Consider the following 15,148-nt stretch of genomic DNA (forward strand, 5'->3'; position numbering starts at 1 on the left):
CGGGGAGAGGAGGGGAGAGGAGGAGGGGGGCGAGGAGGGGAGAGGAGGGGAGAGGAGGAGAGTGGCCAGTGACCCGAGATCTGATAACTGACTCACTCCTCTCTGCAGCCACATCGTGTTGCCAATTTGGTCATAACTAGTTTTCATTGTTAAGGTCCAGAGACCCCCCTGCTTTGACCTTGTGTGGTGGGTCTGGGTGTGTGTGTGTCTGTATGTGCGCGCTGTGTGTATGCAGGATTCAGAAGCATAGCATCCGCCATGTGGCCAGAGTGTCTTTCTGTCCATCTCCCGTCAGCCCAGTCCCAGCATGGAGGACATCAGTATCCATCAGAGGAGGATGTGGATGATGGATTCACTGGAGACACAAATCACCTTGTGCCAAAGCGGGGGAGTAAAGATCAAAACAGCTGGGATTCAATATGGGGCTCACCTCTCTTAAATCACCGTGTGGGGAACAAACCAGCCACGGTCCCCCCCCTCTGTCCCGGCTCGGCCTCAAATTTAGATAAGTGCCGTCAATAACAGATTTTAAGGGGTCACAGTCTTATTTGTTGTTTGAATTGAGGAGGATGGGAGACTGGAAGACAACTAAGATGGGATGGAAAGTGTTCTCAACCTCACGTGAAGGAAAGGTTTTCGGAAATGAAATGAATTACAATCAAGCCTGTTTCTCAGTTCATATTACTCAGTAGTGGGATTGATTTAATGCTAAATGTAGTATCCATTGGCAAACAGTTTTATTGACTTGTGCTGGGTTTGGTTGGTAAAAAGATGCAATTCACCGTGGCCCTGGGCATTGTGTTCGTAACAGTGTACTCGTGTGAGTATGTGTGTGTGAGTTGAAAGATCAGAAGGATCGAATGGCCGGACTACAAATGCATGTTTAAATATTCAGCCCCATTGATTTTACAATATAGCACATTTAATATACAATGGACCTCACGCACGTATGTATAGATTTCCTATTGCATGGCTTGTTTCTTCTATGCATAGTTTCAGAACATGGAGCCACATAAGTCCTTCATTACCTGACAATAGCCAACGCATGCTACTACATTTCCCAGACTTAAAGACTAAAATCCCAAGGCAATAAAAATCAAACAAAATCAAATGCACTCATATGAGTTCATTATTAGTCTCAATCAATCACAATAACATCGTAAACCTTGTGGTTGAACCCCTCTCCCCCTCCCTGCCACCACATCAATGATGAACAGATTACTTTCACAAGCTATCCAATATCCCAACCGACGTTGTGAATGGGCTGGCTTGTCTCTACCCCAAGAGAGCGTTTTTGTTTGTTTCTCCGTTTATTCTCAGAACAAGGTTAAATCATATCTATATTCATGTATACTAATGAACACCCCCCCTTCCCCCAGTCCACCCTCTCCCCCTCTCCCAACAATTAATGCCAACGGTTGGGAACCTATAAAAGTTTATGGAGTCTTACGTGTTACTCTGTGGTGGCTGGTTAGCACCTCTCAACGGGGGAGCGAAGCCTCATATAGTTTAACGAGCTAATTATCCATGGAACCCCCCCCCCCCCACCACCACCCACACACACACCCACAAACACACCCACACCCTGTCATAGAGATCCCTCAGCAGAAGTAGAACATGGAGATGGCTGGGATACTACACAGGGACCCTGCTACTCTGGTCTTGACTTCAACTCACTATGAATCCTCACCCCGGCAGTGCTAACGCACTTCACACAGACCAAACATGAACGGGGGCCACCCCGTAGGTCATGTGACCAGGCCAGGCCAATCAGAGAGAGAGCAACTCTGGCAGCTGCATCAAGACTGACTTAGAGAGCTGAGGCCGGCCCAGACTCTGATACTAACACTCCCCATCTGCATTTATTTATGCACTTATAGAGACTCATTAGCCAACCCAGAGAGCCATGCCAGGAACTAGCTCTTTTTTCTCCTCTCTTTCTATCTCTCCCACACACACACTTCCTTGGCAGTGTCGGAAAGGAATGCAAGGAACTGTAGCATCTGAACGTTGCCAGCATGGTCCTCTTCCTTAGAGACACTGTCGTGTCAGATTTGAGGAGCCACGTTGACGTTTCTAAACTAAGCAAGTGTTTGCCCGGCCACTGGCACCACCGGCACATATCACAAAGTCCTGGCAAGATCTGCAAGCTTTATACAAACTTTCGTATTGCCAAGACGTCCTACTCTTCCGTGCATTTGGCAGACCGGTGTTCCATTCCAGCGTTTTCTTCACTGTTCCTAAAGGCTTTGTCCTGGGTGTCACATGCCAAATTAAAAGGACTAAATTAGTATGTTCAAATGAATAGACTTTTAACAGAGCACATTGAGCAGTGTTCCACATTGAGCAGTTTTCCATTAGAGGTGGATGGCAGACTCTCTGGACTCAAGGCTGATCTCTGTCTTTCTTCTGTGTGGGAACGGTTTTTGTTGGCCTGATTTGCACAGGATGACCCCTGACCTCATCCATTGTATTATCGGATTCACAGAAAGGCCTTGTTCATTTCATGGCACAAAGAGCGATAAAATTTGCCGCCCGGCGTGTGTGTAGGTTAGTCTGGGGGTTTAAGTTTTCATTCAGAGGTCGCTGGTGAATAACATCTATGATAAGTAAAAATAAAATAGAAATAAAACTATAATAAACCTCCTAAATATACAAAATTGTATGCAATATACAATACAATATACTAGACTTCTAATACACATAATGACATAACTAACCTAAGACAAGACCTATACGAACCTAAGACAAGAGGGGTAAGTTAGTGCAATAGTGCAATAATGAACTGAAACTGTGTTTCAGTTTCTAGTGAGAAATGTATCAATGTAAAGTGACCATTGAGAAATGTATCAATGTAAAGTGACCATTGAGAAATGTATCAATGTAAAGTGACCATTGAGAAATGTATCAATGTAAAGTGACCATTGAGAAATGTATCAATGTCCATATCAGTGTCCATTTAGAAGCCTGATTACCCTTGGATAGAAACTATTGTCCAGTCTGCTAGTGCAAGACCGAATGCTACGGTAACGCCTGCCAGAAGGCAACGGGATAAAGAGACTGAAGGATGGGTGGGAACAGTCTCTTAGAATCCTGCCAGCTTTCCTGAGGCAACGTGTGTAGTAGGTGTCCTGTAGGGCTGGTGGCTTCCTGCCGATGATGAACTCAGCAGAACGGACCACACTTCGTAGGGCCTTGCGGTCCCTGTCTGTGCAGCTCCCATACCACACTGTGATGCAACCAGTCAGAATGCTCTCTATAGTGCATCTGTAGAAGTTCATGAGGATGACTGAGTCCATGCCAAACTTCTTCAGTCTCCTCAAGAAGAAGAGGCGTTTCCGGGCCGCTTTGACCACCTTGTCCGTGTGAGCAGACCAGGTGCCTCATGTATAAACGTTGCGTACGCACAAAAAGCTTGCGTACGCTGGTTTTCACGCACACTTTGTGATGTATAAAGATTTACTTGACGTGAGAATGTGCGGGCCGTCACGGAAACTTTTGAGCAGACGTGAGAATGTGCGGACCGTCCGCAAAGTCTTGTCTGGCTCTGTAACGTGGCGAATTCTAACTGAAAAGTGCCGAAACTCACCAAACATTTCAAAAGAAAGTTTCCACTACTACGTTTATGACATTGACTATTCAAAAAACATAAAAATAAAAGTTTGATCATTAATGTGGATGATCCCATCAAAATGCCGAAACGGGAAATGCTATATAGCCTTCTGTTTAATCCGCCACCACTTAATAACATGTTAAACTTGAGGGTGTCAAACGAACGACAAAATCACTCAGGAAATGCATGTCACGCTAATACTATAGCTGCCATGCTGTTACGATGCGCCACCACTCGTTTCTTCATTTAAAGTTTTACATCGGACCATTTCTTCTTAATTTATGCCATGGTCCGGTTCTCTGAACCCACATCATTTATGGCCCTCTATAATAATAATGATTTTATTTGTAATGCACTTTACATTTAGCTAAATCTCAAAGTGCTACAGGTTAAAAACAAGAAAGGGCGCAAATAGTGACCTTCTTTCGTCGCTAATACCTGACAGTCCATGACAGGCCGACAAACAGGACACAATTTCTCGCCTCCACCTCTGTTGTCAGAACCTCGATCTCACAGTCACCGTATTTCTTCAAATAAACGCAGCGGTGTTTATTAAATAATGTTCATTTTTGATGCAGTGTTTATTCAAGGGCTGCGTTTATTCGAAGAAATACGGTAATTCAGACAAAGAAATGACCTCAGGAGCGCATTTATAGGCCATCTGCATATTCATTTATGGGAGGAGCAAGCAAGGCGGGGTCAGTGGCTCGTTCACGTGCGGTCAATCTCACGTTGATTGTGATTTATAAAGGAAAGGAGCGCAGGACCTGGCGTACGACCGTTTTTATACATGTGAATATTTCTGTGCGTAGGTACTTTTCGAGTTTTGGCCGTACGCCATCTTCTGGTATGAAAGCTGCGCAATCCTTTATACATGAGGCCCCAGGTGAGGTCATTGCTGATGTTCACCCCGAGGAACCTGAAGCAGCTGACCTTTTCCACTTTGGATTTGTTGATGTGAAGGGGTGCATGCTCCTCCTCCTGCCGCCCCCTTGAGGTGTCTGTGACGCTGTACGTCTCCTAAGACATGTGAGAGTGCATGTGCTTGCGTGCGTGCGCGCGTGCGTGTGCATATGCAATGCGGGTGCAACCCCTCTCAGACCCTTCACACCACAGGCAGTCCTTTAAACACCAGCTCCCTTCTCTCCCCCTCCTCTGTCCACTCCACTGGTTTGTTTTGACAGCCTCTAACAGCACAAAACTCATGGGGACTCCTCGCCGAAGATGCTGCTAGCGACATGTGCTAACATTAGCATGACAGGGCCTTATCCAAGTCTGGGTGGAAACATCAAGCCTCAGACTGATGGCCGTTTGGTCTTTAGGTTTTCTAGCACAGAGCTCCTTCTGGTCGTGACCGCTCGACGGCTCGTCAACAGCCCTCAAAGGGCTAGCAATGCTGTGATTATCCTTTGTTTGTCACACGTTTGTTAGTGCATTCTCTCTCTCGCTCTCTCTCTCTATCTCCCTCTCGCTCTCGCTCTCGCTCTCTCTCTCTCTCGCTCTATCTCTCCTCTCTCTCTGAGCTGTTTGGGTTTTTGGACAGATGTGTTTTATGGCTAAGTGTGAACCGGGCCCTGCCTGACAGGACAACGCCTGGAGTGACTTCATGAAGCTTGTTTTGTTTGTATGGGGACAGGGCCTGTTGTTATTGAGCTGCCTACTAACAAACAACAGCTCACCAGCACTTAATTCCACTTGCAAACCACAAGTGTCAGACGTGCTTGTCAGTAATTGGAAAGGCAAACCCAGCAGAGGCCGACCTTGACGCGCACCTCCTCACTCATGTGAGGAGCGTTTGGAAATGAGACGCTTGCCAGTCACCTGATCAATGGCTCCCCCGAGGATCAATACGGATCAGGGGTCAGGGGGGGGAGTGCTGACCTGTCTTTCCATCATCCCTTGGGGGCCAGTGATGTATTGGCCCAGCAACGCTTCTCCATTTAAAGCTTATTTGCTCTTAATGGGTAACAGTGGATTAGCACCGAGGTCTTCTATTTTCTGGCCTAATTCTGGTCATCAAAACAGTATTTCCTTACTCCTTTGCAAATCTACACATACATTCTGTAAATCCCCAGGATGATAATGTATGAGATATAAAAGCAGAGCTGTTGGTAAGTACCTTTTCCCAAAACATCAGATAAGATGTTCTCTGTTTTTGTGTTTGTGAAATGGATTACACGTACAGAACTCATGCAGTGCATGTTGCTGTGAAAGCCCTCTCCCTGTCCTCCAGCCTATGTTAGGGTAGCAGTCACTAATCCACCACCAGCTAACTTCAGACCTGCAGCCCAACATGCACAGTCCAGCCTGAAGTCCATCCTCAGCTCCAGGTCCATATACATTTCTCGTCTGTCACCACGCTAACTCAGTTCAAGCTAACGGGGACCTGTGATTGAGTTTGAAAGGTTCAAGACGTGCTGGTTCCTGGCTATTAAAGTGTCACCAAGCATAGCTGCAGCCCTGCCGAGGAGCAGAAGAAACTGGCTAACGGGAGCCAACTGTCACTTTCACTCACTGCCACGGCGTGTAGCTCCGGGCTACACTTTGCCACAGGGGCACTTTTCTATGGGTATACATCCCATATATTTCCCTTGTTTGGAACACAAAAGGAACTATAAATATGTTTTTTTTGTTGTTTTTTGTTGCAGTGATCTGTTAATGTCACCAACAATAAGCTCTGAGGGAGCCCAAAGCTCTTACTTTTGTTGTGGTTTGTGTTCTTCTTCTTTCAAAAAAGAACAGAAAAAGAACAGATTCTGCTTCCCATTGTTGGATGCAGTCTTGAAAGACCTTCCTGTTGTATGACTCACAGGCATTTATTTTTTACTGCTGATTTTTTGTTTGGATCGGATATCGTCACCCTCAAGTACGGGGCAGTTTGTGTTCTTCACCTTTAAAAAGTTTAATTACAATTGTTATATTTTATTTTGAAAATGTGTTTTGTGGGTGTAACTTAAGCAAGGACACCATGTCATAGTAGACCTGACAAGAAAGTAACAGTATGTCTGGAATCTGACACAGGCTTCTATAAAAGAAACAAGTCAGCACTGATTGAAGAGTTGGACCGCTGCAACACAGACCTCTCCCCTCTGCTGTTTGTGTTGAACAGAAAACGGCCTTGCTTCTCCTCTCTATTTAGAGATATTGAAGCCGAGGATCGTCAAAAAATGATTTACAGATAGTAATTGCTTTCCCAGAGCTTAGCCATTTTTGTAAATGAGATTACAAATTCAATCAATAATGGCCCTCGCAGTGCCACAGTGTCAATATTGGCGTCCTCGCAAGTGCCGGATACCCCCGTTAGGAATTCCAACGCCGGTTCACGGCAATAATTGTACCCTTTCGAGCAGACTTTATGATATGAGACTTTATGATACACAAACCACAGTCAACGTTGCTTATTTTTTGACTTGTTGCTAAAGGCTTCAGCGTCTTCACTGTCTGCATTTGGAAAGAGCGTGCGACACTAAGGTGTTTAGTCTCTCTCTTCTTGACCAGTGTTATTCTTCATAGATGAACACGGCTGTCTGGTTCTAGCAAACATAATCAAACTGTATGCACAAACACACACGCTAATGGCCAGTAATAGCAGAACCTGTCCACATGACTTCTTGTGTCACATGATCCCCCCCCCCCCCCCGTCTTTCCCATTCACAACTCACCTCCCTCCACCCGGACATGTCAAGCTGCCATGGCAGGTAGTAGCCCAGTGTTGGGGGGCACCAGGAATAAGCCTGACCTCCAAAGAGCCCCCTACGCTCACAAACACACACACGCACACTCCCATGCAAGCCCAGACAGAGACTCTGTTTGTATTTATGTGTCCTGTACTGTTCTTGACAATGACGCATATCTCAACACTGGATATACACTGCCTGTCCTCAACAGTCTGAGAGTGATCTGTTTGTTTCTGTTCTCAAAATCATATTTTTTTGTTTACCCTCGCTGCTCTGTCTATATTTCTGTCTCTCTCAGGATGTATCTCTTTATTTTTTGTCTCTCCTTTTCTCTCTCTTTTGTCGCCCCCCCCCCCCCCCCCACCCCCCACCCCCCACACGCACACACACACCATTCTTCATTCTCTCACATGTACATTGCACACTTTCAATATCTGCAGGCTCCTCTCCTCTCTGTAAACACAGGGCCTGTGTGGCAATAAGCAGTCCTGGGGTCTCACACCTGCGTTTGGCTCCAACACTCACACACAGGTACACACACACAGGTACACACACACACACAGTCCCTGTGGAGTGGAGTGGGAGGCACTGTCAGCCAGAGTTACCTCTCACAGAAAGTGTCCTCATGAAAGTTTGATGTGGGGTTCACGCGGAGCAAACAGGTTCGGTCACCACTACCTCCTCCTCGTGAGAACCTGGAGGGACCCGTGTGTGTGTGAATGTATTTGTGCTTTTTGTGTGTGTTTGAGTATTTCCCATCACTGCAGCTCTGCTGCTGCTGCTATGGGGTTGAGTCGATGCCCCTGTCTGAGTTCCAACTGTGTATAAAAGGCAGTTGTTAATGAAATCACTGTTGCCAGACATGCCTTCTCCATATCCACCAGTTTGCACGTGTAAAGATCCATGTGATAAACATGTGTACTCCCATGACTCCAAGAATCAATTTCATGGTTTCCAGTTTGTAGACGGGAGAGCGTAGCGAACAGATAAGGCTGCCTCTGAAACGTACCTTCCCCCATTCAGATTGTGGTTGCTCAGGAAATGAGAAGTGAGACATGTAGCATGGTATGCAGACACACAACCAGTGCAGGACACACACCACCACACACACACCCACCACACACACAGTAACATGTTGAACGTACAAGCTGGAAGCCTTTGGGTTTTATTTTTGGTCATTCGCCAACCCTTGACCCCTGACCCCTGGGCCCCTCAGCATTGTGGGAGCACAAGCCGAAACTATTGTGCTCTTTTAACCGTGACCGATGTCACCCGTTAGTGCCCCTCACTCTAACATACTTACACACAAACACACACACAGTAGCCCACTGTCACGCCGATCCGGGGCCTATTAGATAGTGCCCAGTGATGTATGAGACGTGGTGGAGAGAGCGGGAAGGAGAACGGGAGTGGTCTTTGTTCACAGCAGCCCTCTGGGTCTCCATCTCTTGGAGGTCATGACGTCTCCACCTCAGCAGGGCTGGCTGGGAAGCGCCCCGGGCGTTAAGCCCCCATGTACCGCCAGGCCATCACCATCAATGAATAGAGCTATTGAATCTCCCTATTCACTGTCGCTTTTGGTTCCTCAATCTGAGCATTTTTCCAGCTTTCCAAGTCCTTGTTCCAAATGCTATTTGGGCTGTTTGATGAATGATGGTCAATGTTTTTATGTTTTCCCATATTCTTGGGAATGTGGTGTAAATACCGTCCACTGAGCTTACTATATTGTCTTGTGAAAAATGCTGCAGCAACTTCTGCTGCGATCGCTCTGTCACACCGATGAGAGGACCAACACACCCCTACGATGTTAAGGCAGAGGCAACTGGTAGAACAGGTCAGTGAGAGTTCACCACAAGGACGCTCAGGAAATCTGAGCGTGGGATTTTGTTTGTTAAATTGCAGGTTATATAAGATGACCAGAAGAGAGAGAGAGAGAGAGAGAGAGAGAGAGAGAGAGAGAGAGAGAGAGAGAGAGAGAGAGAGAGAGAGAGAGAGATAGAGAGAGAGAGAGAGAGAGATAAAAGCTGTAAGGAGACAAAGCACAGACACGTTTCCTGAACCTTTTCTTTCCCCTCTCTCTAGCGTCCTTTCAGCTTACAACAACCTGTCCTCTCTGGGTATCAACACATCACACACACACACATGTTTATGTTTTTATTCAGTTTTTATTCAGCTGTTTAAGCTCGGAAGCTTTCGAGTGACTTGGCTTGGAAGTCCCCCTTATCCAACATGCACACACACAAAATTAACATGCACACACACACACACACACACCCTGGTGAAAAAGGGTCAGCCTCTCATTATCGAGAGATTAACTCAACATTTACATCATCATTCGAACACACCAGCCATCGCCCCAACCCCCCTCCCGCCTTTGCAAAACAGGCTCCCTATTTTTCTGCACCCTCTTTCCAGTGTTTTCTCCTTTCCTCCTCCTCTCTTTATCTCTGTCCCGGAGGCACTGGCTGTTTTCATTCCAGCTGAGGAGAACAGGATATTGCTCTGCAGCCGACCCTGAGTGGCTTCCTGTAGTGGAAAGGGAGGGAGAGAGAGAGAAGAAGAAGAGAGGGTGAGGAGAAGAAGCGAGAGAGAGAGGAAATTGGCTAAGGATGGCTTGGAGAGGGTGTCATGTTTTAGCCAAGCAGCCAAGTATTATGAGGGTTTTCAGAGGAAGAGGGTCTTGTGTAGACATGTGAATATAAACACCATAACCTCCTCCCAGCTACGGCGCACCAGTACGGCATCTCTTTGTTTATGGATTTTTTTATTTTGGGGGGGGGGGGGGGGGGGGGGGGGGTAGTGTGACCTCCAGAACAGCAAAAATCCCCCCAACTTTGACCTCAATCTCACCAGAAGTGCCCGACCAGACAGACAGCAGGATTACCCGAGGATCCCCTCACAAACAACAAATACTGAGACCAGAGAACCCCCCCCCCCCCTCCTCTGGTCCAGCCATATGGTTCACCCCCAAACAAGGAACACAGTTCCAGAAACAGTACCAGCACCAGAACAAGTATCTAGCAGTCATCTAACAGTCACCTAGCTCATCATTCACATACAGTACTATAGGTTCATACCAAGTCATGGGCCTGTACAGAGAGCAAGTCTACACACACACACACACAGACCTGAACACATATACACCCTCACATGGAGGCAAGCTACACTACTTGTTGGACAGTGTCCTTGTCCTACATTTACATTTATTAATTTAGCAGACACTTTTGTCCAAAGCGACTTCCAAGAGAGAGCTTTACAAAAGTGCATAGGTCAATGATCATAAACAACGAGATAGCCCCAAAAACATTGTTGGTAGCCAAAACATGAAGCATACATTGTGAAAAGCAAATAAGTGCCAATGGGAAGAACCATAAGAGCATGCAGTTGAACCAGTGTGCTCTCAGCCTCTATAGTAAACATCCCAGTAATAAACACTCTCTGACATGCTGTTGTCTTTGCCTGTTTCAACTGTTTATGTTTTATGATGTCTTCGGCACTTCTGATTGCCAGAGTAGGGTCAACATTTATAAAACTCCTCCATCATTAACATCCTTAATGACCAAATATGGGTATATACAGGATGTGGCTGGTGAGGTTTGTCGCGTCTTTGACAAGGATTGGCCAGTTAGCTCTTATAAGTCCACAGTGATTGGACTCTTGGAACAGAGAGACTATCTGTATGAGATATTTTTTATTATTATTCCATTTTCATTTTTGGAATTATTACAGCTATTGAATTACAGTTCAATTTAATTAAATGGCTTTTTATGATTTAATTTTGTCGCCTGTGTGTACATGTATCCTAGTGTGTCTGACTGAATGTGTGTGTGTGCGCGGGAGTGGAGTAGATGTAGATGGCCTGGCCATTAAGTGTTTGAAAGATTGATACGTTTTCTCTCTGATGGTGGCCAATAACTAGCCCATCAGTAGAGGTGCGTGTGTGTTCGCACGCACGTGTGCAGGCGAGGTAGGAGGGGGCGGCTTCATGATTGCTTTGTGGTTAGCTTGCTCCACCCAAGGAAATTGTATGATGTGTTCTGGATATTTATACATCACTTTAGCAGCCCTGACCTCACTCACACTGATAGTGTTGACCTTAGTTTCTTTCTCTCCCCTCACGTTCTTAGAGTGGATTTAAGTCTGGTTTTAAAATGTCACTGAATCAATGGTTGATATTTGAAAATGTAATGAAGAATTACAAAGAATTACAAAGTGGCTGTGAGATATTGATTTCAACCTCACTATAATAATTACATTTCTCTGTCAGACAGTGATAGAGCAAAGCTCAGATTAACCGCAAAAGGCATGACATTAATTGTCTGAATTTGAGACACCGACTCATGTTGATGAGGTTATGTCCTCATAAATAAAACATAATTCATCTTTGTAAACTTTCTTTTTCTCCTTCCTCTCCTCTGTCTGGTGCCTGTCTTCTGAATGCCACTGTTCTTTTTGCTCTATAAAGCAACTGGCCCTACCCCCCTGCCTGCCCCCACCAAAACACAAACACACACGTCACACACAGCGTACACACACACACACACAAAGTCAGAGCAGACACTTAGAGCACACTGAGCGATGAAAGCAAACTCCTTCAATTTGCTCATGCCTAGTGTTGGATGATGTGTTTTTTTGTTTGTGAATGTGCTTGGCTTAATGGGGAGGAGTGTGAGAGTGTGTGTGTGTGTGTGTGTGTGTGGCAGAGGAGGAGTGAGGAGGCAGGCACCTCAGGCGTTACTTGTTCCGGGCACCATCTGGTTCCACTCGATTTTGCCTTGTTCATCCTCTCTTTTCTCTCTTTACCCTTTCTCTCTCGCTGTCTCTCACTCTCTCGCCGTCTTTATGAGTCTCCCTCTATCTCTCCCCCTCCCTCTCTTTTTCTCTCTGTCTCCCTCTTGCTCTCTCCCTGTCCCACTCTTTCTCCCCCCCTTTCTCTCTCTCTCTCTCTCTCTTTCTTCCTTTCTTTATCTTCTTCCTCCTGCTCTCCTCCTCCCTGTCCTCAGTTCCTGCCATGAGTCAGGGGAGTAATGGTGGAATGGCCTCTAAGTCCTCCGGACCATCTTAGGGAGGGCAGTGTGGAGGATTTATCATCATTTGTCACAGACTCTGACAGACCTGACAATGTAAACCACCTCTCAAGTTTTCCTTCCATCTAAATGGGCCCTAACCCTCCCTGGGGTCTCCTTTGTGTGTGTGAGTGTGTGTGTGTGGGTGTGTGTGTTGTTGGATGTGTGATCTAGTGTGGGCTGGATGCAAGATTGAAATCTGTGATGTATTGGGTAGGACTTCTGTGGGTACACTCTCACACACACCTACACAATGGAATTCAAGCGCATACTCATTAGAAGTTAGCAGCATGTTGAATCCAGGCAGACTGCACACTCCCACACACAGTTCATACAGTAAACACTTCAGATCAACACAACAAAACATATTGACAGAATTTGCGGTAGGAAACTAACCATCTCAAGTCCTTGCCAAAAGGCTTGCATAGGTTAAGAGCCAGCGTTGTTTTTTCTTACTGAATAAACTCTCACTAAATTGTAGCCCTAACTGGTCAGCTAAGACCATGTCCAGCCACCTCCAGTACTCCAGTTCTAGTACTCCAGTACTACAGCCATCGAGTCCCCTCCTCCTCCCTGCACCTCCCTGCACCTCTCCTCCCTTTTTCCTTCCCTCCTCTCTTCCCTATTCCTATCCTCCTCCCTCCCTCCCTCCCTCCCTCCCTCCCTCCCATCCTCTCCTTCCTCCTCCTCCCCTCCCACCTCCCTGATGCTCTCTTCTCCTCCCCACCTCTCTGCCCTCTCCTCCTCCTCCTCCTCCTCCCCTCCCTCGTTCATCTCCTTCCTCCTCCGGGGGAAGATGCAGGGCGTTCAGTATTCCGCCACCATCTCCAACTGACCTCAGCGCTGTGTGTCCTTGGCGCATGCAGACCGTGTGCAGGAGGCTCCACGTTATGAGGAGGAGGAGGAGGAGGAGGAGGGGGAGGAGGGGGAGGAGGGGGAGGAGGGGGAGGAGGAGGGGGAGGAGGGGGAGGAGGGGGAGGAGGAGGGGGAGGAGGGGGAGGAGGGGGAGGAGGGGGGGGAGGAGGGGGAGGCTGCATGGGAGCTCATGCACAAGATCAGCCTGTTCTCCACGAGGAGCAAGGCCAAGCCTGTCCCACACCGTTCCAACACCAGTTTTCTTAGATTCATGAACAAACGAGCTGGAAGGTCCTTGGCACAGTGAGTGAGTGTGATGGTTGTCATTGGTCGAGCGTACCTCGCTCCCCAGAGGGCCCGTCCTTTGTGGTCAGCGTTCTTACGAGAGTCGCTTCAAAGCGAACCCCCTCAGTCCTCCCTATCCAATGCCTCGTAGACTGAGGTACGATTGTGGTTCACACAATGGCCGCATAAAGACACTATTGATTTAATATGATCGATAGCTTTCGCAAGATCGATATGGAACTGTGGTTGTTGTTTGAAATGTCACAAGGCTAATTCCCGGGGTATAGTGGCCTGACAGACAATCAAATAGGTGTCAGAGGGATGACTGCGTTTGTGGGTAAAAAGGTTGAAGTCCTCTTTACGGTACATTGTGATGTGGTAGCTTGACACAGTCGCTTTGTGCTATATGGAGCTCTTTGATAGCACATGGCACGTGTGTGTGTGGGTCCTTGTGTAAGCGTGAGTGTGTGTGTGTTCGAACATCCCCACAGACTCAGTCTTCCCAGCCCTCCCAGCACCAGCGACTCCAGCTGGGTCGTGGCTGGCTACTTTAAACTGTTTCCCATTCCCTCCTCACCCGCTGAGCCGCACGGCTGCGGCTCGTCCGCTGACCAGCACCCCGCTCCACAAAAGCGGAGCCTGCAGGGCTCAGAAGGGGCGAGGCCTCGAGAGGAAGGCAGAGCCTCAAGGCAGAGGGAGAAGCCTGGAGAGGAAGCGAGGCTGAGAATCGGACATTGGCACAAACACTTGAGTCTGATTCCTTAAAGTGTGCGGCATTTGCTGGTCTGAGACGGCCTACCTGTGTGTTTTTTTAATGAATACGCACGCTAGTGCAATGAGTCGTTTTTCTCTCTCAGACCCCCTGAATTGTACGAGTCTCAGCAGTTGTCACAGTGTGTGTGTGTTTTGTTACTGAGTGCATTTGTCACCATCAGTGACTGGGCCTTAGCTTTCTAAATGTCAGAGAAGATTGTTAAGCAACCGTGTGCTCTTTTCTCTCCCTGGTTGTTGGCTCACGGACCCACCTCAGGCAACCACAGACCATAATATATCTCAGAGTCCTTCTCTGCTGTCAGACTTGAAATCGACACCACAGGGTTTTTGGTGCTCCCCTTCTGCTGAACTATGTCTCTGCTAAAGGTCTGCTACAGTCACACTCGTCTCTGAGCAGGAAAATCCCACCACATTTAGGAAAAATGTTGAACGCGCTCCCCTTTGTCACCCTTCTTTCTTTCTTCTTCTCTCTCCTTCTCTCTCTCTCTCTCTCTCTCTCTTTATTTCTCTCCGTTTATCTCTATCACAAGTGAGTGGATATATTTGTATGGGAGTGTTATACATCTAAAAAGGCGACATATTTAAGCCAGAACGTGCAACACATCAATACCTCCCTCCAAACCTATCTCCTCTTGTTCAGATAAAAAAAAAACGTTTCTTTCATTGATTAAAATCAACATTCAGTTGTCGGGCGGCTTGGATAATCTTCCAGGAGTGAATTGCTCATATTCCCCACTCCCTCCCCCTTGTGCGTGGAAAGGCAAGAAATTGGAGGAAAAAAAATTGTGGCCTCTCATTATTCAGCGCTAGGCATGGCTCCACTTCTAGCTGAGCCGTGCTCATTCATCTCTTCTTTACCCAGGCCCCGGTGAATGTAA

The sequence above is a fragment of the Osmerus eperlanus genome, chromosome 14 (assembly GCF_963692335.1).
Source record: "Osmerus eperlanus chromosome 14, fOsmEpe2.1, whole genome shotgun sequence".
Taxonomy (NCBI): Eukaryota; Metazoa; Chordata; class Actinopteri; order Osmeriformes; family Osmeridae; genus Osmerus; species Osmerus eperlanus.